This window comes from Phacochoerus africanus, chromosome 9 (genome assembly GCF_016906955.1).
Source record: "Phacochoerus africanus isolate WHEZ1 chromosome 9, ROS_Pafr_v1, whole genome shotgun sequence".
Taxonomy (NCBI): Eukaryota; Metazoa; Chordata; class Mammalia; order Artiodactyla; family Suidae; genus Phacochoerus; species Phacochoerus africanus.
Window position 1 is genome coordinate 115396399 of NC_062552.1, and position 15302 is coordinate 115411700.

General features: G+C 43.5%; 1 protein-coding gene across 1 annotated transcript in view; it reads left to right on the plus strand.

Annotated features, from left to right (window-relative positions):
• The first annotated feature begins 77 nt into the window (after positions 1–77).
• Positions 78–15302, plus strand: part of DGLUCY (D-glutamate cyclase) — a 123040-nt gene continuing 107815 nt past the window's right edge. Inside the window, 2 exon segments of the mRNA XM_047797550.1 lie at positions 78–615; positions 2502–2603. The gene's annotated coding sequence lies outside the window, so the exon portion shown is untranslated.

Below are 15302 nucleotides of genomic sequence, written 5' to 3' on the forward strand. Positions count from 1 at the left end.
AGTAGCTTTCCCGCTCTGGCCGCACGGCTCGCTCCTTCGCCTCCTCCCCCTACGACGGGCACCGCTAGTACCGCGCAACCAAACCGCCCCCTGCTCGGCCGCCTCCTCCTTCGAGCCGCTCCGCCCACAGCCAGCAAAATAGAGGAGCCATTCGAGCCGCCATCGTTTATTGGGCAAAGGGCGCGCGCATCTGTCAACGCCGGCTCCCATTGGACAACCCGCTCTGATGCTTCAGGAGCCGCCCCGCCCCGCTCCTCGAATTGTTGTTGCTTGGCGGGGTGGCAGGAGAGGGCGGAGCGCGGCTGCTCCGATTGGTGAGACCGGGACTCTGCCCCGCCCATCTCCGCTGCAGCGCACGCGCAGTCGGGACCTTCCCTTCCCTGACATTCCCAGAACGGTCACACCCCTTATTCCCCAGCTTCATCTGTTAGTAAACAGTGTCTAGTAGTCAGGAGGCGCTCGGGGTCTGTGATTGGCTATTTCTGAAAGAGGCGGGGAGGGCTGATTGGAACTTTTGGTCCGCCAATCACCATGGACAGAGGAGGAGCTTGAGGAAAGCGCTTCTTATGCACGTGTTTGCAGACTTACCTGAGGGTCCCAGGCGTGAGTCCGCAGGTATGTGACCGATTGGAAGACAGCATGTGTTAAAGAGGTGTTACTCGCCCTCGTGAGCCCTAAACAAGTTAAGTGGGGTTCGTGCTTAAGTACGGGTAGTTCATAGATATAGCAAAAAAAAAAAAAAAAAAAAAACACATTCCCAGCTCTCCATGAGGACTTTTGCAAAGAATAAACATTTCTATTTGTACAAGACGCATCATGGACACCAAAAGGCTACAAAGATTAATAAAATAGAAGACAATTCTTGCCCCTAAACAGCTTTCAATAGAACATGAGAAGCAGACATCTGTGCATATACACAGGAACCGTAAAGCAGAATTTGAAATAAAACCAGTCGTACAAACTGTTAGAGAACTGCACAAATGGCAATAATTATTCTCAGTAGAGGAGCTGGGCAGGCTCTGAGGGCAAGAAGAGATTTGAGATAACCAACTTAAAGGATAGGTGAGATAGAAATACCAGCATCAAATATTTCACACAGAGATGGTAACTGTGAGCATAGACCTGGACGTAGAGAAGGCAAGGGTGGGTTAAGTGATTAAGGTTGGGTGGAAGTAAGAGACAGGGCTAAAAAAGGTAAAGTTCATTAAGATAACAGAAAACCTTGATTACAGTGCTAAGCAGTGCAGATTTTATTTATTTATTTCAAAGAGTGGCTACAATATCAAGCTATTCTCTTGGAAGTTGTTACAGTGGTTAGATGGACTAAAGGGACGAGGATAAAGATGGCAGAACAAGAACACTGTTCCAAAGATAGAACTTATGGGAATTTCTGGCAGTGGATAGATAATGTGGAAAGGAGAGGGTTAAAGAAACAAAATAAGATATAATTCACACAGAAGTGAATTTTTAAACTAAGCCTGGATTAGATCAGGAGGAAAGAAAACTTTTTCTGTAAAGTGCCACATAGTAACTAGTTATTTTAGGCTTTACAGGCCATGTGGTCTCTTTCAAAACTATTCACCTCCCCTATTGCAGCATGAAGGCAGTCATAAACAATAAGTAAACTAGTGGATATGGCTGTGTTCCAATAAAACTTTATTAATGGACATTGAAATTTAATTTTCACGTGATGATATTTTAATTTTTTTCAAACATTTAAAAATATAATAAAAATGTTTCTCAGCTCTTGTGCCATTAAAAAAAAAAACAGGCAGGGGAAATCAGATTTGGCCTGCAGACTCTAGCTTGCAGGCCCCTGAATTAGGTTGCCATTAAAGAGGAAGTAAAGAAGCCTCAGCAGCAACTTCAAGTTGCCTCAGCTTCCTGGACTCACCTGCCTGGAACATTCATCCCACTAAACCATGACTGCCTGCCTACTTGACCTTCTCCTCCACCAGTAGCACACTGTTTGGAGCTAGAGAAGGACTGTGTGCAACTGTTCATTTGTTCACTCAACATCTTCTACACCAGTTATGAACCAAGTACTGTGATGGATGCTAGAGGCACAGTGGGAGCAAATCAGATATAATCCTCACTCTTATACAGCATATGGTCTAGAAATGAAAATAAGTATCAAATAATCATATAAGGAATGTAAACTTCCCACTGTTGCTGTAAAAGTACAAGGCGCCACAATAGACTATATCGGGGGGACCTAACTTAGGTTGGAGGAAGTCGAAGGCCCTTATAAGGAAGTATTGTATAAGCTGATTCTTTAAAGATGAATAAGTTTTAACCAGGATGTGGCAGAGACTGGCCTGATGCTCACCAGTCTCGTTTCCTCTTCCTGGACACACAGGAAAAGTATATTTTTTCCCTTTGCAGTTAGGCTAGGGTCATGTGACTGTGATCTGGCCAATGGGGTGTGGGCAGAGATGAAGTGTACCGTTTCCAGGGCTGGCCCCATGCTTCATCGATCACACTCTCTTCTTTCCCCACAGCGGCTACAAAGGTTACAGGTTGAATAGGAGCATGCCACAGTTTAGACGAACCCTGCACCCCTGAGTGGTGAAGAGCCACCCTGACCTACAGCCGACTGAGATGTGAGCAATAAATAAATCTTTTTAGGCATAAGCTACTTAGATATTGACGTTGTTTGCTACCAAAGTATTTGTTACCAATTGTCCTACTGACAATTTTGTAAGTTGCAGGAAGACGCAGATGCAAAATTCTGAGACTGGCAAAGAGCCTACTGTATTTTAGGGATTGAGCAGAAGCAAATTCGGGCATAACACAGGAAGCAAGGGATGAGGTGAGACAGAGACCCAGTCATGAAGTTTGTGGTAGGCCTGTTAATCATTTGGGAGTTTTTCTTGTGTGGCATCAGAAGCAATGGAAAGAATTTAAATGGGCGAATGATATAATTGGGGTAGTATTTTCAAAAGGTCACTGTTTAGTGTTTGGCGACTGGGCTGGAGAATGCAATCAGGGATATAGGGAGACCAGTTAGGAAGTGATTACAATAGTCTGGGCAAAAGATGATAGGAGGTGCTGTCAATACAAAAAAGAAGAGGAAGTTGTCTAGATATATATTTTGGACTCCATGAAGGATTGATTTCATGGGTGGGGATTAAACGGGTGCATGAAACGACACCAAAGTTTCTAGCAGGTGCAACTGGGTGGATGGAAGTGGGCGATGGTACTGTAATGAGATGGGTAAATTAATGGAAGAGCACATTACAGAGAGAATATCCAGACTTTAATTTTGAGACTTTCAGTGCCAACATTAAGTATCTATGTGGACATATGAGCCTGGAGTTCTGCAGAGAGAGGTCCAGGATAGAGATACAAATTTAGGAATCACTGGCCTATATTGATGGTATTGGAGGCCGAGGTATGAATAAGATTCCCTGGGGAGAGAATATGCAAAAGGAAGAGAAGAGGGGCCCAGGACTGAAGTCTAGGAATGTCAACAATGAGACATTGCAATAAGAAGTGGGGAGCCAGAACAGTAGAAGAAAAACCCAGAGGTTTGTATCTTGGAAACCAAAGTGTTTCAAGAGGGAAGGAGCAGCCAGCTGGGTTACAGGCCCTGAGAGGTCACGGATGATGAAATCTTGGAAAGATCCCATAAATTCACCAGCTTGGATGTCACTGATGACAAAATCCAAAGTGATTTAGAGCAAATGGGAGGTGTAAGAGTACAGCAGTATACAGGGACATCTTTTCAAGGAGTTTGCCTCTGAAGGAAAATAAAGAAGGAAGGCCCTAGCTGGAGGGCTCCAGGGAGATTTTTTTTTTTTTAAGTTTTCATTTTCAGATAATTTTTAAATTGCAGATCAGTTGCAAAACCAATACAGAGTTGCCACATACCCTCCATCCAGCTTTCCCTAATGTTAATGTGAAACATACCATAGTTCACTCATCAAGTGAGAAATGACCATTGGTACAAGATTACCAAAAAAACTACAGACTCTCTACAGATTTCACCACTTTTCTCATAAAAATTTTAAAATGTTTTTTAAATGGTTGAAGAATAAGTAAAATAAGAGTATAACCAGGACATGATTATGCGAGATTTACATTTCAATGTACCAGCATCGAATCCGTTTTCCCACATTATATTTAGTGGTCATGGTTTTTAAGTCTCCTACTTGTAGCAGTTCCTCGGTCTTTCCTCGCCTTTCATGACCTTAACTCTTGAAATGTCATGGTCAAGTAGTTTTGAAGAATGCCCTTTGATTTGGATTTGTCCAATGTTCTGTTTCTGATTAAATTGAAGTTACACTTTTGGGCAAGAGGACCAGAGAGGTGACATGCTTTGTCAATTCATCATATCAAGGGTACAAGCAGTTTATATTCTTAGTGTTTGTAATGTCAGCCTCAAACACTTGGTTAAAGTGCTGTTTGCCAGATTTCTCTTAAGTTATTATTTTCCCATTGTAAGTAATAGATATTGTAAGTTGAGATACTCTTAGACTATGCAAATATCCAGTTTCTCTTTAAATTTCCACCCACTGATTTTAGCAGCCACTTGGATGGATCTTGCCTATAGCAGTTATGGATCTTGCCTATAGCAGTTATGACTGTGATATTCGAATGGTAATTTTCTAGTCGATTGTTTTTTAAGATGAGAAGTACTGGAACTTGTTTGGATGGTGATGGGGGAGAGGTTGGAGAATCGAAGAGAATCTCTGAAAAAGTGGATGAGGCTGGCTGAGAGGCTTGCCTTTGATGGGAGGAAGCCCCAAGTCCTTTATTGTGGCAAGAGAGAGGGAAGAGGGGCTGGCGGCAGACATGGACCGGCTGATGGACATGGGGGTGTCTTGGTCATCTCATCTCAGTATCTCTGGCCTCTAGCATTGGCCCTTACCCAAAGTGGGCTTTCAATAAATGTTTGTTGAATGAATGAGAAAAAGTATGAAATCTACATTTAAGGAGTAGGTATAAAAAGAATAGGCAATTGTGAGTGTAATCTCACCAAAGCAGGAATAGGCCCTATGAGCGGATCCTACTTGTAAAAACTACTCAGATGTACACACATGTAGCAGAGATTCAAGAGCTGTGCTAAGGGGTAGGGGAGATGGGATGAGATGGATTTGGGATCTGAGGAGAGTGGACATAGTTTAGATCAGTCGCCGTGGAAAACAAATATTGGGAACCAGCTTGGATGATCACTGACTGGCACTGGGGACTCAGGTGGCCTAAGAAAGCCTAAATCGGGACAGTTAAATGTCCCTATCTAGCAACTTACAGTCCTCCTCGGGTTTGGAGACTAGCAGTTGAACAACAACCTGGTTGAAACAAGTGACCCTGGAGCTCCAGCTAGATGTGAAGGCGGTGAAGCCAGGAGTAAACTAGTGATCGGGGAGAAGAGGATGGCATCCAGGAGCTGGAGCTGACCTTGATGCGTCAATCAGCCGTTCTCAACCTTGGCTACACATTGGAATCCCCTGGGATACTTAAAAAAAAAAAACTACTCCCATCCCTGAAAAAGTGTGAGTGAGTTGGTCTGAGGCAGGGCCTACACTTTGGTATCTTTTTTTTTTGAAAGCTCCCCAAGCGATTATGATGTAAACCAATTTTACAATGTACACCTCTAATGATGACCATTAGAACAGCGGATGCTAAGTTAGAGCAAGTTGAAGTTTTAAAATAATGGCAGGTAATGATGATGCTGGATAGGATAGGAGGAAAAATTATAAGTCAGTGGCTGAAAAATGTCAAATAAAATAGTGGGTGGGGCTTAACCAATTAGATAGTGCTATGAGAGGGTGGCTTGGAATCAAAGGCAGAAACAAAGGGGCTGAGATAATGGACAGGGGTCTGGATGTACCTGCTGGAATTGAGGAAAACATCCCTGCTCCCTCCTGCTCTGAGCTATGGACAAGAAGGGAGGGTGAGCCTGTCCATGAAAAGGCCGGGAAAGGGAAGGTATCTAGAGGAAAATCAGGTTTCTGCTAAGGCTGGGAAAAGTCCGAGGAAGAAGCTTGAAAATAGGTTTGTTCCCCTTAGAAACAGTCTTTCACCAGGCTTGTCGGTACCTGGTGCCGGAAGGAGGTTCCCTGCTCATCCCATTATCTCGTGGGCCTGTGTCTATGGCACCAGGCACGTGGTCATCTTATCCTTAGCATGGGGGTGTGGAGTGGGGCGGAAGCAAAGGATCAGAGGACCTCACCAGGTGTGAACCCTTAGGGCTTAAGGATCCCATTGGTCATGTAACAGGAGCCAGACACTCCCCATCTTTGGATTTAAGAGAATTAGGAGGGCCGTTCCCATCATGGCTCAGCAGTAACCAACCTGACTTGTATCCATGAGGATGCAGATTTGATCCTGGCCTCGCTCCGTGGGTTAAGGTGTTGCCGTGAGCTATGGAGTAGGTCGCAGACACAGCTCGGATCTGGTGTGGCTGTGGCTATGATGTAGGCCGGCAGCGGCAGCTCCGATTCGACCCCTAGCCTGGGAACCTCCATATGCCGCAGGAGCGGCCCAAGAAATAGCAAAAAGACAAAAAAAAAAAAAAAAGAAAAACACTCAGATGTATACGCAGATAAGAAAACCTTTCCAGAAGACAAAACTGACATTATCAGCATCTTGATTCTGTTCTTGACCCTGTAGTAACCTTCATACCCGACAGAGATCCAGTAAAGGGACTCACTGAGGGACGGAGACCAGCAGAATTAGGGAGTGTGAAATTCATGCTCTCAGAGGGCAGCCACCCCCACCAGATGGCCACTCTTCTCGAAAAGGATGCTGGGAAGCTGCACACACACCAGAGTTCACAACCAGGAAGAAAAGTGGGGGGGGGGGGGGCAGTAGCATTTAGACAGTTTTCTCCCTCTGCATTCTGGTGTCCCAACCAGAACCCCCAAAGCTGAGAAATGTAGCAGAGAAGGAACATTAGACTGAATCAGAGGACCTGGTCTTAGGTCTGGCCATGCAGACCTGTGCCAACCAGCACATTGCTGGGAGAGACTGCAGAGGCCTGCACATCACAAATATATACAGTTAAAGATCGTAAAGACATTTTTACTCCCTTTCTTCTCACACACGCTCCCCCAAATCTTCCGGAAGCCACGAAAAACAAAACAAAGCAAAAAACACAGAAAAGGCCCCACTTTTAATGAAACAAGGAAACTCTCGAAACCTCAAACCACAAACCGTGAAATATTTCTGCCAAATACTGTAAAATCTGTACTGAAATTGGTGAAGTGCTGAGAGCCAACGTACACTGCCTCCAGCCTTGAGCCAGAAACTTATTTTCTTAGATGTTGCTGTCATTGTCCTGAAGGACCAAGTCATTCGATCCTTGGGTTGGCGTGGGGTTTCCCAAAGGCAATGGGGACCTTGTGTTACTGGGGCAAGAGGAGATACGTTTAGGTGGAATGTGAACAGTCATTTAATTATATTAAATAGAGTAAGGAAGAAGTGATTCATTTAGAGCTTGCACTCATTTGTGATTACATCAAGAAGAAAGTCTTGGTTTGGTGCCAATGGTCTTTAACTTCTTTCTAATTTGTACTAATCTCTCTTTCTAACCAGGAAAATATAGACCTCAGATCACTGTATCTACCTGGAACTTACTATCTGTTGTGTTGTCATGGCATTTATTTTAATATTTACCTCCTATTTACGGCAAGTGATATTGGCTTTTCATTTATGGGGGTGATATGCCCTCATTTTAAATAAGTAAACATTAGGAACTGATTCAAAGAAGAATATTGGTTATAATAGAGGTGATATGCAGATGAGGCAAAAATTGCTGAAGTGGTACCCAAATGACTGAAAGTTGCATTTGACTAACAAGATCCAAGGATCCCAGAGGAGAAACAGGGAATGCTCTTACCGGAAACAAACAAACAAACAAACAGGATAATAGCAGAGAAGGTTGACATTAAGGAGAAGTCAGGCTGATGTTTATTTGATGTTTGTTTGTTTATTTGTTTGTTTATTTCTGTTATATGTGAACTGACCTCCAAGCCAAAGGAATCTCCTGGAGATGAGAGGATGGAGGGGATGGAGAAGGAAATTGCTGGATTATTGCTCAGAGAGCCTAGACTGAGAGGCCCCTGCTGAGGGTCTCAGGAACCTCTTGAGCACCTGAACCTGAGACTCTAAGAGACGTTCTTTCATGGAGAGGAAATTAACAGATTTGAAAATACACCGAAGTAAAGCTATCAAGTGCCTCCGTGCTCTTCTTCCTCTCTTCATATGCTATTCCTTACTACAAAATTCCCCATCTTATTGGAGTTATTGCCAAATTATAAATTTGTTTTAGAAATCTCAAAGAGGAGGTTCAGGGGTATAAATAAGGAATGACACAGCAACAAAAGAGGCAGAGCTCCAGAAAGGGAAAGAATGGAAAGCCACTTTAGAATCAATCCAAAATAGAATGAACATAAATAAAAACACAATGACACACTATGAAAAAAAACAAAGAAATGTTTAAAATTATTCATTAATTTGTGAGCTACAGAAAATAAACAGTGAGATCCAATATATGAATAACTGGCATTCCTGAAGAAGCACCCAGGGTAAATGGAGCAATGGAAGAAACTTTACTGAAAAGAAAGCTTGAGTCAGCAGATAGAAAGCACACACTGTGTGTCAGGGTAAAATCAGTACCAAGTGATCTGTGATAAAACACACCAGAGAAAAAATCGAAATCAACAATTAATATTAAATGACAATGAAGCAAGTCTGCAAAAGTCAAGAGCATAAAAATGTGACTCATGAATTTTATATTCTGCCAAGTTGTGCTTTAAGTATAAAGGCTATTGGCAAGTCTCATTCTTGAGCATGAAAAACTCAGGGTTTGAACATTCTTGAAAAAAAGTTCTTTATATTTGAATCCACTCAACCAAAAGATGAATCCAAACAAAACAAGAGGAGAATTGAGAGTTGAAAAAGAACTGTTGAAGATGAATTTTGAATACAGAGTTAAGACTAAACAGCTCTGGGATTTATGGTTGAAAAACAAAATGTAAACACTGCAAACTCTTACACTGTAAAAAAATTATTGGAAAAAAATTGGAAAGTTGGGGGAAAAGGCAGTAGGAGAACTTGTTAGTATGTAAATTTTGTCATTCGTAATGGCAGGGAAATAATTACTCTGAAAAACAGAATGCATGAACTGCAGCATTTTTGGCAAGCCTGATTCCAATGTCTAGGTGATTTTTATATTCATTTTTCTTATCCTTAAAGGAGATATTCCAAGAATGTTTATGGTACAGAAACACTTAGCCAAAGTTCAGCAATACCCTCAATTTTATTTCAGTTTCTTTTTCTATAAAATTAATTTTAATCATTTTACTTAAATGTAATTTGCAGAGTAAAATTCCACTGTTGGAATTGATCTTTCTGCTCTGCGTCTGTGCGCAAGGACTCATTGAGATAATATTCAGGGCTTTTTTTTTGCTTTTCTTAGGGTCATACCTGAGGCATATGGAAGTTCCCAGGCTAGGGGTCAAATTGGGGCTACGGCCACTGGCCTACGCCATAGCCACAGCAACGCAGGATCTAAGCTTCGTCTGCGACCTACACCACAGCTCACCCCAATGCCAGATCCTTAACCCACTGAGCCAGGGCAGGGATTGAACCAGGGTCCTCATGGATACCAGTAGGGTTTGTTAACCACTGAGCTATGAAGGGAACTCCCTGGGGCTTTTTTTTTTTTTTTTCTTAACTTCTTCTTCGTACTTTTGTGTTATTTTTATCATAAAATACACCATGGATAAAGTAATAGTCATTTTCCCAGTAGTGTGGCCCAGCAGTAAAATGGCCCTCATGACCTTTGTCCTCAGGTGTGGTTCCGTGATTGTGTTCTGTTACATGGCAAAAAAGAATTGCACAGGTGTAATTAAGTTTACTGATTAGTTAACTTAAAGATTTGGAGATGGAAATTCCCGTTGTGGCTCAGCAACAACCCAACTAGTATCCGTGAGGATGTGGGTTTGATCCCTGGCCTCGCTCAGTGGATTAAGGATCCAGCATTGCTGTGAGCTGTGGTGTAGGTCCCAGACGAGGCTTGGATCTCGCTTTGCTGTGGCTGTGGTGTAGGCTGGCAGCTGCAGCTCCAATTTGACCCCTAGCCTGGGAACTTCCATATCCCACAAGTACAGCCCTGCAAAGCAAAAAAAAAAAAAAAATGGGGATGATCAATGTCGGCCTACCCTAGTCACATGAGCACTTTAACTGCTGACCGTGTTCTTTCTCTAGCTGGTGGCAGAAGTCACAGAGAGTCAAGGCATGAAAAGCCTTCAATGTGGCTTTAAGAAGGATCAACACAAAAATGCCTAAGTATAGCCTCTAGGAGCCCATAGCAACCACTTGCCAACAACCAACAAGAAAACAAGACCCTCAGGCCCAGAACTGCAAGGACCCGAATTCGGCCAATGGCCTGAATGAGCTTGGAAGTGGATGCTCTGCCAGAGCCCCAGGAGAAGCCCAGCCTGGCCTGGACCCTGGTTTCAGCCTTGGGAGGCCCAAAGCAAGGAACACCCATTTGATCTAGCAAGTTCTGACCACGGAACTGTGAGATCATAACTGGGTGTTTGTTGTTTTGTTTTATGTTATGTTATGGCTGCACCTGCGGCATATGGACGTTCCCCAACCAGGGGTTGACCTGCACCGCAGCTGCAGCAGCGTTGGATCCTTTAACCCACGGCACCAGGCTGGGGATCTAGTCGTGCCTCCACAGCAACCCAGGCCACTGCAGTGGGATTCTTAACCCACTGCACCACGGCGGGAACTCCTGAGTATTGTTTTAAGCTGCTGAAGTTTGTGTCGTCATCTGTTACACAGTAATAAAAAATATAAGTAGTCAATATTGTTTCCTCCATGTCAGACATACAGAATCATCATCTTCATCTCCATGCCATCCTCTCCCTGTTGCCATGCCTTCTTCTGTATCTGCAGAGCTCAGAGTATCTCCAGAAGTCCCAAAGGATCTATAGAAAATGAGCCATTTTTTTAAAAAGACTGGAAGACTCCAGTTTGGGATTAGATATTTGTGGAGCCATGGAATCAGATGATAAGTTTTGCACCAGTTGACTTTTTAAACAATAACAACAACAAAAATTGGTTTTAAATAGACACGTTGGGGCCAGAAAGCTGGAGGTAAAAGGGAGGAGGTCGGGATGGGCAGAGTAGTGGGTAGGAACGTGGCGGGAGGCCACACGGATGGGAGCAGTAAAAATACCCCTGCCCCACTGCATCATCTTCTCCCAGTTCCACGCCTCAGAAACAATCATTTTAGCTTTTTTCAGATATTCTGGGGTTATCTCTATCTTTAAATGATATGCTTCTATCACTGCTGATTGATTTGTTTTATATACTGTTTTATATATATTTCCCCTACCTGATAAGATTTAGGTAATTTCCACCAGCACCCCCTCCCTTCTCTTTAAAGTATTCCCCAACTTCTTTGTTTTTCAGTAAGTTACCTGTGTTGCACTGATACACCTTTGTGTCTTGCTCCGTCAATTAAGGGCAGTGTCTCTTGACTTTTCACTTCCTGAGATGAAGGTAGCAGCAGCCCTACTCTTCTCTTCCAGGTCTGCCTCCCAACTTCTGCCATTTACAGTGATAAGGATAAAAGCATTTACATTCTATTCTTAGTCGTAATTCCCTCTCCCATGGACTGATCCTAAAAAATGAAAATCGCTTAAACAGCATTTACGGTGTTGTTGCGACTATGGAAACACTGTTCCCTGAAGAAGCAAACTGTTTCTGAAGATGGCTCTTCCTTTTATGGAACAGTGTTTTCCCTTGTATTTTCTATTTGTCTCTTACCTTGTTGCAGTTTCCTTTAATGTAGTTCATTTCCTTCTCCCCCCGCCCACTTCTTCATCCAATCAGGTATTCTGTGGCGGTTTGTAAGCCCTCCCCTCTGAGGCCCACCATCCTCCTGCTGCATAGCCAATGTGATGGGATTTTCTTTCATGGGTTTCCTGGGTCAAATCCAAATTCTTCAAGACCCACATCTCCCCACTTCTTAAACGATATTTTTCCTTCCCTGCAGTAACTTTTTTTTTTTTTTTTGTGCCACACCCATGGCATGTGGAAGTTCCTGGGCCAGGGATCAAACCCACACCACAGCAGCGATCTAAGCTGCTGTCTGCAGCACATTTTCAAGTACCTTCCTAAGAAATGGTGTGTGAGTGGTCAATTTCCTGGGCCCTGTGTGTCCCCAAAGATCTTTAGTCTACACTCCACTTGGATGAAAGTTTGGCTGAAAACAACAGTATAGGTTGAAAACCATCTTCTTACAAATCACTGAAGGTATCACATGATTGCCTTCTAGCATCCAGTGCTGCTGCCCATGAAAAGTCTGTTTGATTTTCATTCCTTTAACAATGACTTTTTTTTTTTTTTTTTTGGTTACACCTATGACATGTGGAAGTTCTAGGGCCTGGTGTCAAATCTGTGTCACAGTGGTGACCTGAGCCACCGCAGTAACAACACCAGATCCTTTACCCAGTGAGCCATGGAAATCCAACTTTTTTTTTGGTAATTGGAAGTTTTAAAAATCGTTCTCTTTTTTCTTTGAGATTTAAAGTTGGATTATGGAGTTCCCATCATGGCTTAGTGGTTAACGAATCCGACCAGGAACCATGAGGTTGCGGTTCAATCCCTGGCCTTTCTCAGTGGGTTAAGGATCCGGTGTTGGCGTTGGCATTGCCGTGAGCTGTGGTATAGAGGTCACAGATGCACCTCGGACCCCGAGTTGCTGTGGCTGTGGTGTAGGCCAGCAGCTACAGCTTAGATTCAACCCCTAGCCTGAGAACCTCCATATGCTGTGGGTGTGGCCCTAGAAAGACAAAAGACAAAAGACAAAAAAAAAATTTGGATTAAGTTTCTAGGTGGGTCTTTTTTCTAAACTTCACATCTACTCCTCAAGAACTCTGTCCAGAGATGGTGAGGCCTTCAGTGCCGGAAAACGCTCATATTTCTTGGACACTGTACTCTCTCTTGCTCTTCTTTGTTCTCTCTCTCCATTTTTTGCTGTTACTTGGATGTTGGAACTTCTGTATTTATTTTCTACATCTTTTTTCTTACCTTTTTAAAATCTCTTTATCATTTGGTTCTACTTTCAGAGGGAGTACTGTAATTTCATCTTCCAAACTTTCCAGTGATTCTTTTACAACTCTCGCGGTCCTATTTTTAATTTATAAAGGCTCATCTTGTGTGTCGTTTGCCAGAGCATCCTTTTTTCCTTTGTGGATAGGACAGCTCCATGCGTCTTTCTGAATATATTAATTGGAGCGTTCTCATTTAGTTTGCTTTTGCTTTGGGTTCCCTTCTTCAAAATAACTATTTTCTCCAGGGTTGAGTTTGTTTTTTTTTTTAATCCCCTGTTTATTTTAGTCTCTCTCTTTTATTACAAAGTCTTCTTTTGAAGTGCCCAGAGATTCTTCATTGTCCATTTTTAATTAAAAGTGAAGTCCAAAAAACTGATTAGGAGTTCTTTGTGCTTGGGCTTATTGACCGGAAGGAAGGTTTCAAGTGCCTGGGAGGCCCGAATACGAGACTGTGCTGATTTTCCCCGCTCTGTAGATAGTCCTTTTCTTAAAAAGAGTGAATTCTGACAGTACCTTTCTTGGGTGATGGAGACCTTGCCTCAGGGATAGAGTGAAATGGGAAAGACTAAGCATTCCATATGCAGACTCTTCCTTTCTTTCTTTCTTTCTTTCCTTCCTTCCTTCCTTCCTTCCTTCCTTCCTTCCTTCTTTCCTTTCCTTCTCTCTCTCTCTCTCTCTCTCTTTCTTTCTTTCTTTCTTTCTTTCTTTCTTTCTTTCTTTCTTTCTTTCCTTCCTTCCTTCCTTCCTTCCTTCCTTCCTTCCTTCCTTCCTTCCTTCCTTCTTTCCTTTCCTTCCATCTCTCTCTCTCTCTTTCTTTCTTTCTTTCTTTCTTTCTTTTGCCTTGCCTTGCCTTGCCTTGCCAATGGCATACAGAAGTTCCCAGGCCAGGGATTGAACCCGAAACCCAGCAGCGACCTGAGCCTTGGCAGTGACAGCAACAGATGCTTGACCACTAGGCCACCAGGGACCTCCCAGACTTTCAGTTAATTCTCGTCTCAGCCCTGCATCTTACATTCTCCACCACATGTGGTGGTGTCCCATCCTGAGCTTCTCTGAGACACTGCTGGAAAGATCAGCCTCCTCCCACCTGCCCTACATCCAGCTGTGTATACTCCAGAGAGTGGGTCCCTAACCTCCTGCCATTCCATGGTTTGGTACACCTCGCTTGGGAAACCATCCATCCAGACCATGGCTTTTTCTTCCCCGGTATCACACAACCAGTGAATGTTAGAGCCTCGACTCAAACCCACTCTCTAATTCCCAAACCGAGGTCCCTGCACCAACCACAGCATTCTGGCAACTGCCTGGATATGGTCTGATCAAGAAGGATGAGAAATTTGGGCCTGTGTTTACCAGGCAGGATAGATTTGTTTGCTTTTAAGTGCTTATAGTGCCCTAGGGTCGTATTCTTTCCTTCGAAGGTTTCCAACTCAAATACTTAACATAGGCTAGAGAGGTAAAGTGACACAGCCAAGGGGAGCAAGAGGCGGGTACACACCTCATTCAAAGTGGTGGTCACTCCTCCACTGCGGCGAGTGGCTGCCGCACAGGAATGCTGGCCAACTTTAGCCTCATCTTCCAATTTTTCAAGAAACTTCAAAATCCAGAGCATTAAGTAATAGCTATTATTGGGTAATGATGTAAAACATTGGCAAATAATTCACGTTCAGTGTGGCTGTGCTCCAGCTGCAGTGACCCGTTTGCTGCCTCTAGACATTGTACTTGGGAGAGAAAAGCTGAAACAAAATTGTGGGGGAACAGAAAATGAAAGCTGGGTGGGACACACGCACCCCACCCCACCAGCCAATCACAGAAGCCTGATGAAGACAAAGCCAGGAGTTCCTGTTGTGGCTCAGTGGTAACGAACCCAGCTAGTATCCATGAGGATACAGGTTTGATCCCTGGCCTCACTCAGTGAGTTAGGATCCGGTGTTGCCGTGAGCAGTGGTAGAGGTTACAGATGCAGCTTGGATTCTGCATTGCTGTGGCTCCAATTTGACCCCTGGCCTTGGAACTTCCATTTGCCAGGGGTACAACCCTAAAAAGACCAAAAAAAAAAAGGACAAACCTAGACAGTGTGTCTGCTCTGGGAGGTGGGTCTGATGATAATTTCATATTCCTCTTCACCTTCACAACCTCACTGCCTCTCTTAATCCTAAACCATCTAGTTTCTCTCCTTTTCTTCTCTCAAGTCATTTTGCTCAAAGAAATCTTCCTCCT